Here is a 15,292-nt window from a genome sequence, read left to right on the forward strand (position 1 = left end):
TGTGGAGATGTGTAGAGTCCGTAAAAGCCCTTAAAAGTTTCAAGTAAAATATCCAAAACTCCAGGGGAATGTGTGTGTGTGTGTGTGTGTGTGTGTGTGTGTGTGTGTGTGTGTGAGAGAGAAAGAGCCTTGTTTCCCTCCTGTTTCCCATTCCTTGATTGCTCCCTCTGTGTATTTAAGCCCTGCGTTTTCCTTTGTCTGTGTCGCGATCTCCATCAACCCATGCTGTGGGTTCTGGCCGTCTGCCTGCAAGTTTAGTTTCTGTGTTCCCAGTTTAGCCCGGTTTCTGTTTTTGCCATCAACCATTAAAGTTGCATTTGAGTTCACCTTTTTATTCCGTGTGTCTGCACTTTGGGTCCACCACTCCTGCCTGCACACAGCCTTCACATGACCGTTCCATCGAATGCATTGAAAAAAAAACCTGACATGTCAACGACAGTGTCATAGGACACACCGAGTTTCCAAATAATTACACTTCACAATTTGTTAGTACATAAAAGTACTGCTTGTAATATTAACGATGTTTACAATTGAAAATAAACTAGTGAAATATGTAATCTTGGTATTGGTTTTAAATGTTTCTTCAGTCGTCTCTCAATAGTTTAAATATTTACAATTTCAATCACAGTCTGAATAGGAATTACAACTGTAGGGCCTCAAGTTTTTTTCAGCACAATAAAGTATAGCTTTCTACAAAACACTGTAAACTATACACATAAAAAGTACAAATAAACAATGAACAGGTAAAATAATGGCTCACCAATCTCAAGCCCCGCCTTTCTACCACCAAAAATGCAGAGAGAACCATAACAAGTTAATAGCTTTGAACTTAATGCATTGTTTTAGCAGCATACACGCATAAAATCATTTTTAGCATTAGCAGCAAGTGCTAACTCTTTATTCTGTGCCATTTTTGTACCTTTTTCTGTGAATCTCGGCCTCCTTTTTTCATGCTAGCGTGTTCAGAGCTCATGTGGCAGCCGCGAGAAAAGAGGAAGGCCTGTGCTCTCTCAGACGGAGATGGCAGGCGGGACAATGCGCCATTTTGCAGGAGCTCATTGGCTAAGAGCGATGCATGCATGCTTCAGAATAGTTAACCCTTTAACTGCTGAATATGTGGTTTATTCACCAACCCAAGTATGATTGTTAAAATTAACCATTCCTTTCACATTTTAAGGATTTGGCACATTTTATCAAAGCCACATTTAAATACGAATGGCGTTGCTGACACCAGTGGTTAACCAATTCACCCTACACGTGAACGTTCAATAAACCTGACCTCTGACCTTGAACTTGAGGTCATGATTACAGATATTAAAACTTGTCTGATATTCTTAGGAGATGCACCTATAGTATAATTTTGAAAATCCTATGTTGCTTCATTCTCGAGTCATCGTGTTCACAAAGTTGGGTGTCCATCCCCATCAGTCCTTCACAACTGAGGGGCAAAAAAGGTGCTAAATATCTATAACCTGGACATTAATAATTTACATGTTATTCCATCCACTGTGTTCCACTTATCCAATTCAGGGTGACAGTGGTGCTTCACATCTATGACATCTATGTCTTTGAACTATGGGAGAAGATCGGAGTACCCACAGGGAACCCACACAGGCACAGGCCAGGCAGTGGATGTGAACCCAGGGCCTTCTTGCTTTGAGGCAACAGTGCCAACCATCTCACAGCCACGCCATCTGGTGACACTGCACATGATTCTGTCAGATAAAAACTAAAGCAAAGAGAGAAGGTGAATAATGCCACAGGGAAGGAATGAAAGAGAGAAAGGAAGCAGACACACCCAGGAGAGCAGAGAGGTGTTAGGAGCATGTAGTGGCTGATGAAGGTGATCAGACAGGCCGAGCTGAAGATGACGCTGAAGAGACGGTCGACTTTATAATTTATTCATGGAGTAAATAAATCATGTTCATGATCTGCTTAACATTTTATCATGTACTAAGTTATAGATGACTATGGTATGTAAGCTTTCCAATGTGGTTACATGGCTTTTGTAACACGATGTCATGTTCCCTCGTGTTCCCTCAGATTCTGACCTGCCATCTTTCTGTACTCCTGTACTATTCTCATCACATGCATGTGCATATGGGCACGAGTATTGACTCTGCTTACCCCTCCCACAAGTAGGCGTGGTTTCCAACATTACACCTGATGCTCATCTACCATCTCTAGCAGTATATCTCCATTTATTGCTGGATTGAGCTACTCGGTGTGGTAGAGTAATTTAGGCCTCTTAGTTTTATATCTTGCTTTCTAATATGTCGCCCACACCCTGAGTGCCGAGTGAACACTTACCAAAGTGCTGTTGAATAACGACTTCAGTAACATTCTGAAAATCTGCAAATTCTTAGCAGTCTTAATTAAAGTTTTTCCTTTTTCCAACCTGTTCAACTTTTCAGGCTTTTGCAGTAGCCATGACACAAGCCTGAGCATAATCAGTATGCTCCGGTACTTCTTCACCACAGCACTACACCTCAGGGGTTAAGAAACGATTGTGGTTTGGGTTAAAATATAGTCCTTCAGACCGGCAGCAGTTGTGCTGAAGAATGCCAAGTAGGTAATAAGAGTTCCCTCCAAGGTAATCACATGGTGCATCACACACAGTCGCCAAAGACACCTCCTGTGCAACTGATACACACCAGTAGCTCTGAGGAAAACAGGATTATTTTATTACCCTCGTAATGAGAAAGGCCTGTTCTCACCTTAATGCCCTGGACTTTAACCTCACTTCTCACAGGAGAGGGAAATACACTGACTTTCATTTATACACACAGAAACAAGCCTAGTGAAGACAATAAGAAGATTACGGTGGCTCATTTTCCATCTTAACTCAAGGGGAAGATTACAAGAGTCCCACAACAAATTAGCTGAAATGAATGGTTCATTATCGGTGTGAAACATGGCGGTGGAGGGATGCGATCACTCTGGCCGCTCTTGGTTGGGTTGATTAATCATGTAATCACAGAGATGAGCTTGGATGGCTGTGCACACCACAGTGACACGGAGCACAGTTTCTGATCTGAATGCTTTTTGTTTGGTTTTTTCACTGCTCCATCCAGGAGATTCCATTTTAATGATTTGTTTACTCCTTATTGTAAATAGCAAAAAACAAATTGGATGTGTCCCCCCCCCTACCCAAAAAAAGAAAAAAAATCCCCCACTGATATATTTTTCCATCCCTGCAAGGCTGTCAGCTGTCTTCATCTGCTTCTTCCTGTCTCCATGTCTCCCTTTCTCAGTGTCTCATCTCTCCCAGGTGTTTATTTACAACACAAAGACGGCGCTTTAATGATGCCTCAGGGTTGTCAATATAATCAGAGAGTGATCCTCTTCATCTACGCGAGCTGTCAGAAAACAAAGGCCTACAAGTTACAGTTACAGCGCCTGCAACATGAACTGGCACCCACGCCGAAGCTCTCTTTCCACCGCGTTACCGGGACAAAGATGCGAACAAAAGCTCTGTCAACACAGTCTGACATTGTCTTTGGATGGATCCCTCTGTGTGCAGGGTGTTTACATCTGCTAACAGCCGTCTCTTTAAAAAAAAAAAAAAAAAAAGCCTCTCCATAGCAGCCCTAATGATTGCGGCTGCTGACAGATTTCGATGCACTGTGGGAAAACGACTCGGAAAGATCAGCCGTCTTTGTAGTAAAAATAGATACCTTATCCTTCCTATTTTAGTTTTTCTTTTTTTGGGGGGTGAATAATTAAAGCAGCGAGTTTGACAGCGTGCACACGTGCACACACATGCGGGCATGTTTGTGTGTAATTACTGGCATTTGCGTAGCAGAGCATCTCTTATTACAGGGAGGAAGCTTGCAGAGAGGACAAGGTCAAGTCTCAGTTTATTATCGTTTGCTATGAGGGGACGGTGCATGAGGCGCTGCAGCAGTGCCCAAATTATGAAAATGTCTTTGGCTCTTTTGCAGGAGAGTAAAAAGAAAGCAGGAGCTGTTTCATTTCAAACTCAACTGTCAGAGACGAACATACTTTGAGATGTATTTGCTCGCTCTGAACTACAGTCAGAAAGCTCTTGTACATAACTTTCAATTTTCAAACAGGAAAAGGGGAAACAGCACCTTTTATCTGGGGTAGCATCTCCTACTCATGTCAGAAATGTGGGTGGTCTCATTCTGCTATTAAGTTTTATTTTATATATATTATATAAGTTATAACCTCTGCAGCCAAAAACTGCGCCACAGACTTGCAATAGGCACAAAAGGCCTGACTTCAAAAGCAATTCGGTGCTGATGTTAAAATCTCCTGATAATTTCTCCCTTTATAAAAACTGTATGGAAGGTGATTTCTTTTCTTCATAAATCATCCATGTGGATACATGTTTAAAATGAGAGACGTGTCATGTTTATCTAAAAAGTACACAGTGTTTGGTACAGCAGAGTACACTCAGGAGCTTGTGCTATAGTTTTGGAGACAGAAATTCTCGTGTACTCAAAAAAAATGAACAAGAAGCAACAATTTAGAGTAAAGTGCAAGTAAAATGTATAAAATCCAAGTTTTTTTGTTTGTTTGTTTTGTTTTTTTAACTACACATTAAGGAAAATGTGCTTGGACATTGGTATGCATTCAGAACACCAACAAAGTCAGCGTTTTGGGAAGAGAAATCTCTGAGTGTATTTCCTTAAGCCTTGATTATACTTTCCACATCCACAGATCTGCCATGTGGGTGTCTGTTTGTCTGCCTGTTTTTTTCTTATTTTTATTTCACAGACAAGAATTTACATCACAATGGACTATCTATGCATGCAGCCCAGTTACAAAGTAACAAGAATAATCACTCTGTGACTCTGAATCTAGTTAGCACTTAGCACCTGTACAGTTTACAGGTGTAGCTTGCAAACCAAACTAGCCTTTTATAATAACTACCAGCACTCCCCACTCTATGTACAGTCACTTGTGGCTTCAAAAAGCCAACATGGCAGTAGCCAAAATGCTAGCGAGTTCACAAACTAACGTGTGCTGTCACCAGGTGGATGGAAAAAAATCACTACATCACAGGTGATACAGGGACACTAAATAATGATATTTTATTAAGTGAATTCAAATACTCTGGGAATACTACAAACAAGAGGGCTCATCTCATGCTTGCAAGGTTTGAAAAATAATTGCTCTGATTCATAAAGTAAAACTGATTGCCAGCATGTTCCCATCACGAGTCTGTCAATGAGCACAACTCAAATGAACACGACTCAACCTGCTGCTAGCTGGATGTATTCTGGTTGCATTCCTATACAGGAGGAAAGTTGCTGAGCACAAACGTAATAGGTAAATGTGAATTTCTGTCTATGTAGACAAAAACAGATATTTGACCCCATTCAATTGCACACTGATATCAGAGTGACTCCATCCTATGGTAACATTTACTGCAGGTTTTAGTGACGTTGTTGGTTTGCTTGACAGTTTTTGAAATGAGATCATTTTACCAGGTATTGTGTCTATACAGTCACACGAGCTTTAATAACTAGTGAAAATGCAGAAACCATAAGCATTGAAGCAGTACTCAAGGTTTAGAGTGCAGTGTTAGATTTAAGACCTGAGTCTCAGCTGAATCCTTTGAATAGTCAACACATAGAGAATCTGATAACTGGAACAATGTCACAATATCTGCTGACAAATGATTTTGTAAATGTAAAGAATATAAGTTCTGTCTGTCAACTTCTCCATGACATTTCCAAAGTATTATTCCTGAATTTTGTTGTAACTTCCTGTGTAATATCTCTTACTTTTGGGTGGTGCTCTGGCACTCTGTGGTATTTTTAACAGCGTCAGTTACCCCCTGATTACCGTTATGCCCATCAGCCTTTTCACACATCCTGATGAAGAGTAAATTGTGACCAATCTGCAGCGCTCAATCTTCAACACTGGTTTTTATGCAAGACTGATGAGCTTTGTAGGACCCCATACCATTAATTTGACAGGTGCATCTGTAAGCCATCATTATAAGACTATATTCGTATGCTTAGCCTTTGGGATCCCTCTACATTAACGTGCTGAACATCACTGAAGAATCCAGATGATTTTGTTTTCTGTTATATTTATTCGTGCAGTTTCATGGACAAACCAATCGTAGCTTTTTTTTTCTTTTCAATCTCTGAGTGAGTTTCATAAACATTGTTTTTACAAGAGGATACACATAACAGCCCTTCTCCATTAGTACCTACTCTGCTCGGCTCATTTTCTAGGATTTTCCATTCGGTGGTCGTACCTAGAACCAGGTACTTTTTTCATTTTTAAAACCAGGCAAAGAAAGAAAATGGTCACGCAAAAAGCAAGACTATGGTCCCCAAGTCTGACATAAAGCCATACACTGAGCAGCAGACATACCATCTCCGCCATGTCCTCCATTGTTGTTTTGTGCTTGTGTACTCCAACCTCACGTACATTAGCTGGTACTCAGTTGTAATGGAAGACAACCAAAAATGAACGGAGTCGAGTTGAGCCGAGTAAGTACTCGTGGAAAAGGGATATAAGTGTTTATACTGACTTAGTAAAATAAGAGAGATCGACTGTCATTCAACAACTCTGTGGTTACAAACCAAGAGACCCCAAACTCATCACACCCACTTCTTAAGTAAGTAAAAGTTTATTTATATAGCACTTTTCACAGACATTTGTCACAAAGTGCTTCACAAGAAAGGTAACAAAACATAGTACAGTAATAAATACATCATAAAAACCCTGGTCTAATTAAAAGTTTTTTAAAGGTCTCCACCGAGTCAAGACCAACAGTCTGGGTGCGACAGCTTAGAAAGATCGGTCCCCTCGAGTTCTGAAGCGAGTGTGGGGGACCACTAAAAGGTTTTGATTCGATGACCTCAGGTTACGAGAAGAGGTATGTACACGGATCAAATCAGCAATATAGGGAGGGGCCTGTCCCTGTAGTGCTCTGAAGGTTAAAACTAGAATTTTATAATGGAACCTAAATCTGACTGGTAGCCAGTGTAGCGACTTTAAAAAAGGAGTTTTATGGGCTCCAGTAGTCTCGCTGCAGAGTTTTGAACAACCTGGAGACGAGCTAGCCCTTTCCTGTTTAGACAGGTAAATAGACTATTACAATAGTCGAGTCTTGTAGAGACAAAAGCATGGATTATCATCTCACGTTCACTTGTTGACACCATAGATCTAAGTTTTGAGATGTTCCTCAAATGAAAAAACCAGGTTCTTACTATCTGATTTAAGTTTCGCCACAAAAAAAAGCTTCATCAAAAATAACAGAGATTTCTGAGGTTACACTTCTGTGAGGAACCTAAATCACTCAGTCGCTTCTTAAATACTTTTTGATACAATTATAATTTCTGTCAGCTGATATTCACCAGTGAGTATCTGTGAAATTTATTAACTAAGACATTTTATGGTGATATCTCTAACATGTATTAGTGAACAATATTAGCAATACTCAAAATATGGGTTTCTTCACAGATCTCTGACGAGAAAACAGGAAGGATGTCATTGTCTGGGTGAGTCACAGTAATTTTCCACAGTGCCTGCTCTCCTCCTTCATGACTCCTCCTCAGGATCACCACCTGAGACTAATCAAGCCAGCTGTATTTCAGACCAGCATCTAAAACCAGCCTTCGCCAGGCTGCTAACTTACGTTAGCGTGCGGCTTCATGACTCTCACGTTACTCGTGGTTCTTGTACTTGCCTCTGCTCTCTTGTCTTCTAAGTGGTTCCTTGGAAACTCGTTCATCATCACAATAATCTCACTCACCTGGACGCTGGTCTCCTCTCGCTTCTCTGGAGCCGGTAACCTCTCAGTCTGTTTTCTCCAGTCTCATCTGCCTGCCTCCCTGCCTCTCTGACTGAAATCCCAGATCATTTCTCCACTGGACTCACCCAGGTTTCATTTCCATGCTTCTCCCCCCTCCTGCGTAACTCCACCTGCGTACAAGTAAGGCTGCTGTGGATCTACGTTGTCATTTCCCCAGCCAACTCTGACTCAGCTCTCCCTCTGTTTCAGTGCCTCTCCACCACCGGCTCTCATACCACTGTTCCCCTTGCTGAGCTTCGCCTGTCACAGTTATCTCATACTTCATGTTCATAGCATCAAACTCACCTACTCTGACATTTCATAGTCCACGCTCATGCCTCATTCCTTGCTTTAACAATTGTAAACCTTGTTGTCACATGGTCACTGTAAATAAAGTTCTTGTTCACATCACTTTGAGTCTGCTTTTGGTTTCACCTCACATTCTGACTTCCGCTCTGACAAAAATATAAACGCCTATTTAAAATAAAGCCCATGAATGAGGCCAGTGGTTAAAGTTTTGCAAATTGTTATACCAAGTTATTAAATATTTTAAGCAAGGAAATCAATTCAAACATTTTGAAAACTGAGCTCTGCTATTTTGTTGCATCTCTCGTTATTCTTAATCTCCTCATTATTTAGCAGGCTAGAGGCAGCGGTGTGCATCCGCTTTAATCTCACGTGTGATAATGACAATATTGTTTTATTCCAGGGCTTACTTTGCATATTCTAAGACAAATCAACACCTACAGCAAAAGGTACGTACATCATTTTACCCAGGCTTCATCACATGCATACGCTTCGCCAAACAAGGTTTTTGAATTTGCACTCTTTCCTGGCTGAATACTTTTTGCTTTTCTCAGCTCAGATTTGATTTCAAAAGAGGTGTAGCGAGCACTGTGAGTGAGGCTCCTTTCCACAACTACAAAAAGTGCAGGCTGGAGAGCGCTGATTAAAGACTGTCTACACCAGAAAAGTATTTAAACTTGCTTCTATATGGTGCACATAAAATACAGCAAAAAAAGAAAATGTGTAAATTTTTCATCAAAAATAAAGAAAAAATGGCATATGTTAAGGATGCTAGTAATCAGAGTGTTTCAAAGTAAAGTAAGCTATTGTACTCACATTAGATTTGACTGTAATTAAATTTGTATATATTTATATACTCTAGTTATCATATTATGGTTCCATATTAACAAATTATGTCGTCCTTTGCATTACATGGGATTTTAAATTGTCTATATGATATAGAGATGGGGAAAAAAAATTCCCCTGTGCCTTCCTTGAACACCTGAACGCAGGAAACGGAACAATTTATTACTTACTGTATTTTTCGGACCATAAGGTGCACCAGATTATAAGGCACATTAAGTGAAACAAAACAGTTAGATAAGTCAAACTTTACTCAACTCATTCTTCTTGCTTCCTCCACTTCCGTACCGTTGATTCATTTAAGCTAAATTCTCTCGTAGCTGCTCTATTCCCATGTTGTTGCAGTATATTAATGACTAACCTCGTGTTGTGGATGGATTATCTCAGTTGTTCTCCTGACTGAAGTTTGGTCCGTTTACAGCATCCTGCCATGCAACTCCATTCGTCCCTAACCATCAGGAACCCTCACGTTAACTTTGATCGAGTGAAAAAAAGTTAGTATTCCTCCAGCTTCACTGTGTTTATGGTATGCTAACATAGCTGCGTCGCTAGCGATCACGTAGCACATCATTATGTACCAGCTAGCCCAACTTCAGTAACCCTACAAAAGTCACTGTTGTTTAGTTTTCTGTCTTCATTTATGTTGGAAGTGATAGCAGTGATTTTTTTCAGAACTCCCTCAGTCAGAACATGATATATCATGTTTAGGTGGATACTAGCGAACTAACTTCCTGCTAACTTCTAACTCTGTTAAATTTAATAAATTCTGTTTTCATGGATGTTAAACTTAATTGTTACACCTGGTAAAGCAGCAACGCTGATCATTTTATTGAAGATGAAAGAATTTAGACAGCTTTTAACTCTCAGTGATGCTGCAGTGTTCGTTTGACTTTGGGACCTGAAGCGGACGGGGTTTTGGACCCAGATTACTCCGCGAGGCTCCTGACTACGGTAGCTGCAATGCTCAGACAATCCATCAAGCAGTGCGGCTTCGTAGCTAACCAAAGTCGTACTAAAACATTCTTTGACAGATTGTTGAGCGCCGTGTGCCACATAAAATCTGTTCGAAGTCAGTAAGCTCAACCAGAATTCATACATAAGGCGCACCGGATTATAAGGTGCTTTGTCGATTTTTGAGAAAATTAAAGGATTTTAAGTGTGCCTTATAGTGTGGAAAATACAGTAAAACTTTTAATTTATAGCACATGAGTACCAGGATGTGAAGGTAAGGAATAAACTCCGCTCAGTCCAGAAACAACAATCCAGTGTGGTGAACATGACATCACAGTTCTGCAAGCACCTGCAAAAGTGGCATGCTTAGCTTTGTATGCAGTCTATGATCTCTGCCACTCTGCCTGAGAGTCACACTGCTGCCATCCAATCAAAACCTGCAAGTTCAGACAAATGTGTGGCGGTATGCAATAATTGGAACTAATTGGAAAAGCATTATACATTCAGATTTGCTGTTTACTTCCCACATCTAGACACATCGGCAGCTTGTCATCTGGGCACTCGACATTGTCTAATATTGGTGCAAATGAGCTCCTTCCAGCTGTGCGTGAGCAACAAAACTGGGAGAACAGGAGCGAAGAAGTCCAAATCGTGTTTCCGTTGTGCAGCTACTCCAGAAAGTTCTCTAATTAGGCACATCTAGGTGGTTAATAAATCAAAAGAAAGCAAAAGGCCCCAGTGTTGGAATTCTCAAATCCCCTATGAATAAATGATGAAATATGAGACAGACAGAGCAATTATTAGCTTTCTTAAACATCGTTTACACACCAAACAGGCTCTACATAATGCATGGCGCTGATTTTAATGGCGCAGATCAAAGGGAATCAAAACCCCACTGGTGCCACAGTTAAACTGACTGCAATTAAATAAATCATAAACAAAGAACAGTCATGAAGCAGTGCAGAAGCCCTCAGAGTTTGTTCCCAAAGAAGCACGCCCGTAATAAGCGTGTGATCGGGTCCCTGTGGACGGCGATATCAGATTTGTAAATATTATGAAAACTCATTTGCAATAAAGAAATACGATTAGATGGATCGATCACGCCTGCATCGTTATGCTCGTTGCATCCGGACATTATCTGGCCTCGAGACGGGCCTGAATTCAATCACAGCCCGGCAGCCATTTTAATGTCAGTCAATCAAGCAAGTAAATTGCTTGTATGGCAATCAGCTCGACCGCCTGCCAGCGAGTGTTGACAGCGCTGCGATTACTCTCCCCGCTCATTCGTTTCTAATGTCTCGCCGCTCTGCTGTTGGGGCGGTCGCAAGAGACGCCAAAGATCAAGTGTGCGCGGTTGCGCGAGCGCGCTGGCTCGTGATGAATCCGAGCTTTCTAAATTCAACACCTTTGACCTGTCGTTCCGCAACAGAGGGGATGCCGATAACGAAATCAAACACCATCACTAATCTGTCTTTTTCTGAACTGTGTGTGTGCATGTGTGTTTGCGTGAGATGACAGTAGAGGGATTTAGGGAACAGTGGGTGGGAGAAATGAGCCAAGTTGGGCACTTTGAGCTGCTCTTCTGTGTGTAGGCAGAGGCACGTGTGTGTGTGTGTGTGTGTGTGTGTGTGTGTGTGTGTGTGTGTGTGTTGGGCTTCCGATATGAGGACAAGGATTGAGAGCTGATAGGGCTCGAGATTACAACAGAGCTTTCAATTTTCTATTTTCTGAAGGGCCCCACTTGTGCACACACACACACACACACAAAAACACGTACAGCCACACAACACAACCACACAGATTATTGATCACTCTTAACAAGCATACAGTAGGAGACGGATCACACCCAAAGACTGGAAAGACAAAACATCTCAAATAAACCAGCAAGACGTCCCGGATTGGCAGGATTCCTGCGTTCTCATCCAAAGGGCTGGCTTAATGTTTTATTTTCCTTGACATGATTCACAAAAAGGGAAAAACTAAAACAAAAAAAAATCACAATGTGTGTGATGAGCCTTTCAACATTCTGCCTCTAAACATCACTATATTTTACAACAGACTGTGACAAACGCTGTGTGACCGGGACAAACAAATCATGCTGGGCTTCAGGGAAAAACATGTTGAACAAATGTGGAGACTCGTATGGATGGTGGATTGACAGAAGAAACAGCAGGGAAATACAGCGGGACCACATGCAGAACATAGCGGTTTTTAAATATTTACTCTCCAGGCTTACTATTCATATTACTGAAGCTGGGAGTGCATGACATAAATGGATCTCTATGGCCTAAAACATTTAGAAACTCTAACCTTCACATTTACTTTTTTGATGCAGTTTTGTGCATCGCATTACATCTTCTTATTTTGCTGACAACAAATGCATTTCTTGTTTTTGTTATGTGATCCTAAATTTCTGAGAATTTGAAGTTAATGCCACTTGAATTGCATGATCCTTACGTAGCATACACCTTTTCAAGTAAAGCTAATGAGTAATGAGTTGGTGTTGCTTTGTGCTGCTTTGGTTTTATTGTTCACATGACATTAAGAAATGTGGTTGTTGTATTCAGTTCTATATCCTTTAACATAAATTGTCAAAGACCAAAGTCTCCATTAATGTCATACTGACAAACTCACAAAGTAGTGATACGTATATATTGTTAATAGTGTTACTTCATGAAAAAGAAGGCAACAAATCACAGATGCTTGAAACTCTGGTGTAATCCACAATCTTGAACCTTAAGTACATACGAGGAAATGGTGTTTAACTCATTTAGCAGAGCTTTGTTTGACCTGGTAAGCAAGTTTGTAACTCTAAAAAAAAGCTCTCCATGAAACAAGGGCATCTTAATTTGTCACTGATCAAAGGAAACAGGCACAACTTCAGGTTCCTTTTCTGCAATGTAGCCAGGCTGAAAAAAAAGTCAGAGCTCTGTTGAGCCAAGTATTCCTTTACCTTTAACTAGCAAAGCCTCTGAATTTCTTCATGAATAAAGTTCATCATTACGTACACTGTAGGACTTTAAAAGCTGCTGATATCTACTAAGACCCTTTCTCTCCTATCAGTTTTTCTGAGTTAACTTCAATAATTTCTTCCTGTAAACCACCGATGTGCCTTTTAGACCCCATTCTTACAAGACTGCTCAAAGAAGCTTCACCACTAATTAATGCAATTAATACAACAGGCTTTTAAGGTGGAGGTAATTAAACCATTAGTTAAAAAGGCCTTACTTGATCCAGCTGTCTTGGCTAATTATAGAGCAAATTCTGACCTTCCTGAAAATTCTTCAAAAGCAGAAATCAAATACTTTTGTTTTTTAAAAAAAGCTTCAGTCAGTACTCAGAAGAACATCTATAAACTTCACTTTTCTGTGCTGTGATGATTTCTATCCTCTGACTGTGGACTCATCTCTGTGCTTGTCCTGTTAGTCATCAGTGCTGACCCCAGCCCAGCAGCCAGACCCTGAACTTTAACTGGTAGCAAACGCAGTGATGGCTGAAGCCTCTGTTTCCCCCTGTTCATATTTCTGAAGTAGGATCATGGTGGCAATTGCTTTAAAGTCTCCTTCTGCTGGTTTTCATCTTTGATTTGTGTTTTCAGTTTTGTGTTCATTCGAACTAAGAGAAAGATCACATGTGTGGACTCATTGGGATAGAAATTTGAGTTGGTGTGTGGGACTGTAGCCTCAGGTTTATACTGATAAACGGTGATTATGAGACAGTCCATTTCAGGTCACTGTATGGAGAAACGTGAAAGTAATCCAAGTAGTGACGAGTAGTGTCAATAATTACTTTTCCCTGGGAGTAATTTAGTAGTGCAAGAAAAGTGTTCTGGGTAATATCTGTAATACATTACGTTTTTTGAGTATCGACCCCAACACTGATCACAACAAAGTGGGGAAATATATCCATCATGCACAAACATTTGGCCGAACATTTACACAGATGTAATTTCTTTGACTTGCTGCTTAGTAAAGGTGGTGGCACTCAAAGTGGAGCCAATAAGAACTCAATGATAATCAATAAGGAATCGAAATCACTAAATTCTCATCAATTCCCATCCCTATCTTTTGTTCATTATTATCAAATCCCTCTAAAAGCTCCCAAAAAGTCTTTACTTGATCCAAAATGAGAGTACTGCCAGAGACTAGAAAGAGGGACCATACTATATATATATTATCTTCTCTTCCTTGGGTCCCTGTTAAATCCAGAATTGAATCTAAAATCCTTCTCCTCACATACAAAACCTTGAATAATCAGGCTTCATCAAATCTTAAAGACTTTATAATACCTTATTATCCAACCAGCGCACTTTTCTCTCAGACTGGAGGCTTACTTGTAATTCCTAGTTTTCAAAAGTAGATTGGGAGCCAGGACATACGGCGATCAGGCCCCTTTACTTTGGAATCGGCTCCCAGTTTTGATACAGGAGATAGACACTGTAAGATTAGGCTTAAAACTTTGTGATAAGGGTTATCGTTAGAACTGGATCAGGTGACCCTGAACCCTCCCTTTGTTATGCTGCAATAGACTTAGGCTACTGGGGGCTTCCCATGATTCACTTAGTATTTCTTCTTCACTCATCTCTTTCATACTGTGTGTTTCTGTACCACTATTATACTTAACGGTTAGCAATGAGCTCTCTCTCTTGTTTCTTGCCTGTTGCCTCTTTTCCCTCACCCCCACCAGTCACAAAAGATGGCTGCCCCTCTCTGAGTCTGGATCTGCTGGAGGTTTCTTCCTGTGGCCGTGTGTGCTGGAAGTTTTTCTTTCCCACTGTCACCGAGTCCTTGCTCATATGGGATTGTCTGATTGTTGGGGTTTCCTTACCTTACAATACAAAGCGACTTGAGGAGAAGGTCATTTTAAATTGGTGCTATAAAAATAAAACTGATTTATATTGAATAATAGTATGGAAGCCTGTTTCCTCCACTAAAGAAAAAGTATCCATAACTCGAAATTTTGAGTTATTTACTCAAAATTTTGACAAACATAACTCAAAATTTTGAGAAAAGTAACTTGAAATCAGTAATCTACGTGAATGACATCATTTCCTTGTTACCCGGAAGCTGAAGCCCTCAGCTACAAATGCTACAGCTGAGCTACCAGTATTACAGTCAGTCATGAATGCACAAATGCTGAGTATTTTCAGTGTGGCTTCACAAATGATGAAATCCTTGTGTTATTAGCTGAAACACATGGCGTTACTATCAGCAAACGTACTCTCGAAAGCACCAATTTGTTGCTATACATCAGTAGCTCACGATCCGATTTTGAGTGCGCATTCGAGGATAGTGGTGGAAACGGGATTTCATAGCATAGTGATGCATTTAGCAGCTAAAGGGTGCTTGGTAGAGACCAAAAACAGTTAAAAGAGGGGACTGCGATTGTAAATCACTTACCACAGACATA

Source organism: Oreochromis aureus, linkage group 22 (assembly GCF_013358895.1).
Source record: "Oreochromis aureus strain Israel breed Guangdong linkage group 22, ZZ_aureus, whole genome shotgun sequence".
Classification (NCBI taxonomy): domain Eukaryota; kingdom Metazoa; phylum Chordata; class Actinopteri; order Cichliformes; family Cichlidae; genus Oreochromis; species Oreochromis aureus.